The sequence below is a fragment of the Oryx dammah genome, unplaced genomic scaffold (assembly GCF_014754425.2).
Source record: "Oryx dammah isolate SB20612 unplaced genomic scaffold, SCBI_Odam_1.1 HiC_scaffold_21, whole genome shotgun sequence".
NCBI lineage: Eukaryota > Metazoa > Chordata > Mammalia > Artiodactyla > Bovidae > Oryx > Oryx dammah.
Window position 1 is genome coordinate 14,857,941 of NW_024070205.1, and position 6,000 is coordinate 14,863,940.

Here is a 6,000-nt window from a genome sequence, read left to right on the forward strand (position 1 = left end):
TCTCTCTCTCTCTTTCAAGATCCATGCCACAGATCAATCCCTGTCTCTTTCTTAACATACATCCTTTTATATTTACAATGCTCTTCGCTGTTTACCCCTTTTTACCTACATTACCTCTTATATTTTGACAAATAACCTCCAAGTTCAATGGGGATGCAACTTTATTATTTTTTTTATAGAAAAGAAAATAGGCCAAGAAGCTTGCTAGTAGTGGAACCAGGCCTAGAAACCAAGTCTCCTGCCTTCAATTCTAAAGCCCCTTCTTCCATGCACAACACTACCCCTCTGTAATACAGGAAAGCCTTCCATAAAACATTTGGCTGGCTTCCAAGACAGCCGTCCCAGGCTGAATTAAACTCTATATAGTAAATAGTATAAATAGTGAGGGTTTAATGTAATTACTGGCATAGAGGCATACATCTTTTTATAAGTGAAAAATCAGTTGGTTTTAAGTTAAATCAACATAGTCTGTGTATGGTGGGGGAAACAAGAAGAATACATCTAAAAACAAGTCAAAATGAAGTATACAGATCTGCACATCTTACAATAGCTAACAGAGGCAGCATAATCAACACAGGGAGCAGATAAAAAGAAAACAGTGGACAACTAAAAAGAATAATGTAAAAAGAAACTGCATGATGCTTTTATTTTTAGGAAATAAAATGAGGAGCTTGTCTTTTCTTCCTCCCTCCATCCCGAAATAATGGAAATTTTAGAACATATATTAGGCTACAAAATAGTAAGAGAAGTAGAAGAGGATTTTATTTAGTAGCCATCAAACAAAATCCCTACCAAAATGGCTGGCTCTGGAATATAACACATCAAAAATCCAAAGTCCTATTTCCAGTTCAGTTACCGGTAGTATACAGCTTATATGAACCAATTATTTTAAGCTTTCAATTCTCACATCTATAAAATCATAACACTCTAGCCAAACTATTTGCTCATGACCTTGGAAAGAGGAAACAATGTCTACAAAGGTAATGAGCAATACTTTAATCCCCATTATCCACTGCAAAAATGACTATTTCTCAAACGTCTTCTAGTTGTGAAGTACTAAGCTAGGCTAAAAGTGCAGAGAAAATGTTGGTTTTTATAATCTAAAAAAATAAAGCAAAGAGAAATACTTAACTAAACCCAACAACTGCATGATAAAATTAAGGCATCTCAGAGAAATGGCTTTCACAGGACATCAAACAGAATGAACTTGGGTTTGATCAAGACACCAAACAAAAACAGTGGTCATTAGGTTTAGCTGGGAAAAGAGGCAAGAAGGCTGCTTGTCCTCTGGATTCCCAAAGCACATCATTTATGTATTACTGCATTTAACACTCTGTACAGTAGTTTGTCATTTCCGCTTAGACTGTAAATTCCTCAAGGACAGAGACTTTATTCAGTTCACGTTTATATTCCTAACCCCAGGAGAGGATCTGGCACACAGAAGATAATCAGTAAATGTTTTTTAAACAGGCGAGGTAAGGACAGGATTCCCTATCTAAATTATTTTAATCTCTATTACTTGTGCAGGTCATTTACTCCTTGTCTCTCAACTCCAAAATCACCACTCTAGACTGCTCTGTGGTGCTGGGCTGAGACTGTGCAACTGTATTTCACCAACTCTTCTGCCACGGGAGGTCTGTGTTAGGCTTTGCCAACAATGGAGGTAAGAAAGCAATAAAAGGGCTGAGGGGACCTCCTTCTAGTCACTGGCAGCAACAATTGGTTCCAGCCTCCAGCTTCTTTCGGTATTCCCCAGAACTAGCCTAATCAGCGGCTCCACAAGGCTGACCTCAAAAGTTCAGAACTAGGCCAAGAGAACCTCTTTTCCGAGCTCTTTGATTACTATAATGTTCTCTTTCTGCTCTTACATTTATCTAACCATCTCCCTGTATTAAAGGCCCTCTGTTCAAACTCCTATTGAACTTTCTACTTTGCCTATTGGACACTAATATCCTGTTCTTCTAACGGCTCTCCTCTGAGATATCTTGCTGCTTTATTAAAGGGGAAAGTAAAGGAATTTTGAAATTATTCCTACAGATAAAATATATTTTAGAAAGAATAATGCCAAACCCCTTAATTTGTGTCTGTTACGTTGCAACACACATATCACTTAACTTTTGCAATTTAAACTATCCAGCATGCAAAGAAACACAAAAAAAAGAGAGAGGAAATGAGAAATATTTAAACAGTTCAGGCTATTCCAAGCACACCCCCTACGTTCTCTCAGTAGAACACAGGCATCCTAGAAAAAATGAGAATACAGCAGCTCTGCGACTCCTCAGTGGTCTCAGTTTTTGCCTCTCCTAGTTATGAGCATGACGACATGCTGAACGTGACTTTTAAATTTAAGGATTTTCTTTTTTTTTGCTGTATTCAACATGGCCCATAGTGCAAGCTGACTACTTCATCTAGTGTTCAACAAAAGAAACAGCAATGTGTTCCAAAACTAAAGCTGAACTGAACTTACTGGTATGTTCTTCCCATCCTGAGAGATTTCAAGCATAATTTTTTATTATATGTGATTTTCATTTTACACATTGGCTTTAGAAGCAAACTTTTTCATAAAATACAACTCCATGCTACAGCAGAGACACAGAAAGAAATCCGTCCTGCAGGAGAGCCCCAAATCAACACAACCGTTGAAAACAAATGACCAAAATGCTTTGATATTTTTATATGGTTTGTTACTTCATTTAATAAGTTGTCCTCACTAGATAATTTAATCTGAGGTTAATTTCAAAATAATTTTTCATTATTGTACTTAATAAACTGAATTTTTAAAATTAGGACAAAATGGCAGATAGTAGAAAAAAGGCAAATTCAAGCAATAAGAATCTTTCTCAGAATTCTCCATAATGTATTTTATATAGCTCCTGAGCATCCAAAAAACGTATCACTAGGCCCACACATATTAGTCCACCTCAGCTGCCTAATAACCATAAGACAAAAGAGAAGTGAAAAAAATTTTAAACTTGAAAGTTCCACTGGAATTCCTCCACACAGCATAAAAAGAGAGTGGGCCACCTGCTCACTTAGCACCTAGCTCCTGCCTATGGACATAGTAACACTAGCTGCTACTTAACTGCCAAAAGTTTTGTTACCACAGTCAGTCTATCTATGTAAAATCAACCAAGCTCTATGCCTAACAAGGGACACCAGAGGACCTGTTTGACACATTTGGTAGAAAATATGAAAAATCTGACAGGGGAACAGACAGAATATCTCAACCTACAGAGAATGGGCAGGGTAAATTTTACTGTACCTCTGTACTCAAATTATATCAGGATCTACTCATTTCAATGCAAATAATCATTCAATACGTTACTATAATAACTTATTGATATAAGGTTTCAGAGATGAAAAAAATTAGGAAATTAAATAACTAGTGTCTGACAACAATGTCTTCCACAACATGGCTAACAAACAACACCAATTAAAAATCAAATGTAGATCTGTACACCGGCAGTCTATATAATCATAGTGTTTTCCCTTTTTTAAAAACTGTAAACTGTGATGCATTGTCTAGTTTCCCCAGATTTAACAAGCGAGTGGATACAAAATTCTGAATGCTTTAAATCATATCAGAAACACAGCCATGATTTTAATAAAGTGCTTTTTAATGTTAGTTCGCTTCTCTCGCTGGAAGGAATTATGCTTCTGTGCTAATGTATAGAAATGAAACTGTCACTGAAACATCTGGTTATATATTATTCATTAGACATATATCACCTCTACTCCAAAGACTGCATAATATAAACACAAACCACGAATAAATCAAGTTAAAGAGATAGACCTGACACCACATGCTGAAGGTCAGTGATAGACAAATGAAATTCCAAAGATGTTTGCTGACCTGCTCCGTATTTCTCTCCTCATAAACCTGGGAGCTAGCAGTCTGAGTTCCAACAGGCAGAGGAAAAACTCAAAATTCTCAGTATGTTGAATGTCTGCATTGTCTACATTATGTTAATGGTTCTAATTTAAAATTTTTCTATGCAGCACATTTGAGAACCATCAGCATATTTTTCTAATACTCAAGCCCACTAGCCAGCCTATTCTGGCAGCTGTCCTTCATAAATTCTTCATTTCACTCTCACACCTACTATAATTAACCTCAAATGTGTATTCCACAAAGGTACCTGAAAGAAATATCACCAATCCTTAGAAAAAGTAAGGAGCCATATTTGCTGCGCTCGCCTTGGAAAATGAAGTCTTACATACCCATTGTTTTATTAAAAATTACGTTAAACGTACAAACGATTTTTTAAAAATACCTGTTGATTGTGACAAGTAAAAATTTTAGGGGGAAAAGGCAATAACTAAGAGTCATATTGCTGCCATTTAAATTTTTGATAAATCAAAGGATGAAATAACCACTTTAAAAACACAAGTTCCACTGCCAATCTGAGTTATTAAAATATTCAAAAACTACACTCTTTTGCAAGTGAGGAAAGTAGATTCTCTGCCAAGTACACTAAGTATTCTAGCCGATCATCACTACCAAAAGTAGATTATGCAATGCAAATCACACATTAGTTTTCAACATAAGTCTCAGTCTAAAACACTGAAATCATCTCAGTATTTTTTAATTTTTAAAAGAAATAAAGCATATTACGAAAAGGCCGAATGCAAACCTATCCTGTTCACCGCAAACCAATCTTCACACATCTCCGAGGAACCTGACATTCTCAAACCATTTAACCACGTTAGAGGTACACATTCTCTAAAACTTCGGAGACCCAGGCAGTAGAAACCCAAAAAAGGTTTCAAGGAGATAAAAGCCTGTAACTGGTCTTCGGGTCCCCCCAAAATAATCGGAATGAACCTCAAAGTTTTAGCTCAATTTTTTACTAACAGTAGCTCTGGGCGCAGGGAGACGGCTTCACTAGGAGGGAAACGATCCTGACAACCCGGACGAGGGCTCCCCGGCGACACTCGGGGCCAAAGCCCTCAGTGTGCACGACGGGGTTCAAAACGCGAAGCTTCCATCAGGAACAAACCCAGACGCCCCCTCCCCCCGCGACTCCTCCGGGGCACCCTCGCGGGTTTGAGAGCGCAGCAACAGATACTCCCGAGCAGGCAGGCAGCACTCCAGGAATGTTTTCACCAGGAGGGGTCTCCCCGCCGCCTACAGGGAACCCCGACGCCGAGGAGCGCCTCGACACGCCAACCCCGACTCTAGCACCCCGGGGGGAGAGCGGGCTCGGCACACAAAGCGCCCCTACCCCACCCTCACTGCGCGGACACACACACCACACACACCCCCGGCCGCGAGGGGGAAGCCCGAGGGGAGAAAACCCTGCATTCCGCGCGGTTCGTCTCCGGAGAGGGGCCGCGGAGAGGCCGGGGGGCCCCCGACCCGGGGAGCCGACGGGGTGCCGCAGCGCAGCCCCGGCCTCCGCGCAGAGCGAGCGGCGGGCGGTTCGCACGAAGGAAGGAATCCCCGAGCTTCGCCCACGGGGGGTCCTCCTCAAGCCGGACTCCCAAGCCAAGACCCTCGAAGAAACGGGAACAATGAGAAGCCGCCTTCCCCCGCCATCCCCGCCCCGAGAGCGGCCGGGGGCCGCGGCGCCATCTCCCCTCACACCCCCGCGGATACACACACCCGCCCCCCCTCAGCCCCGGCCCCGGCGCGGCCGTCAGCGGCCCGCAGCCCCGCCGAGCTGACGCGCGGCCGAGCCCGCCGCGCCCGCGCCCCCTCGCCTCCCCGCGCGTCCCTCGCCTCACCGGCTCCTGCCCCAACCCGGGGCTCCGCGCGCCGCGGCCGGAGCGAGACTCGGGCACAAGCCGCCGGCGCCGCCGCACAATATGGCGAGCCTCGGCTTCCGCAATGGAGCTCGGGAAATACAACAGGGGCCGCTCAATATTCATGAGAGACCGAGGGGAAGCCGGCTTGGCCGGCTCGGCGGGGAGGGCGGGAAGGAGCGGGCGGGCGGGCGAGGGGGCGGGGGCGCGGGACGGGGACGTGCACGGCGCGGGGAGGCCCGCGGCGCGAGGGGA

The 6,000-nt window shown here is 43.3% G+C and overlaps 1 protein-coding gene and 1 pseudogene across 1 annotated transcript in view; one reads left to right on the plus strand and one right to left on the minus strand.

The window, feature by feature from the left end:
• Positions 1-5,997, minus strand: part of RNF2 (ring finger protein 2) — a 44,192-nt gene extending 38,195 nt beyond the window's left edge. Inside the window, exon 1 of the mRNA XM_040263806.1 lies at positions 5,728-5,997. The gene's annotated coding sequence lies outside the window, so the exon portion shown is untranslated. The remainder of the gene's footprint in view (positions 1-5,727) is intronic.
• LOC120880441 overlaps positions 5,831-6,000 on the plus strand; it is a 57,777-nt pseudogene continuing 57,607 nt past the window's right edge.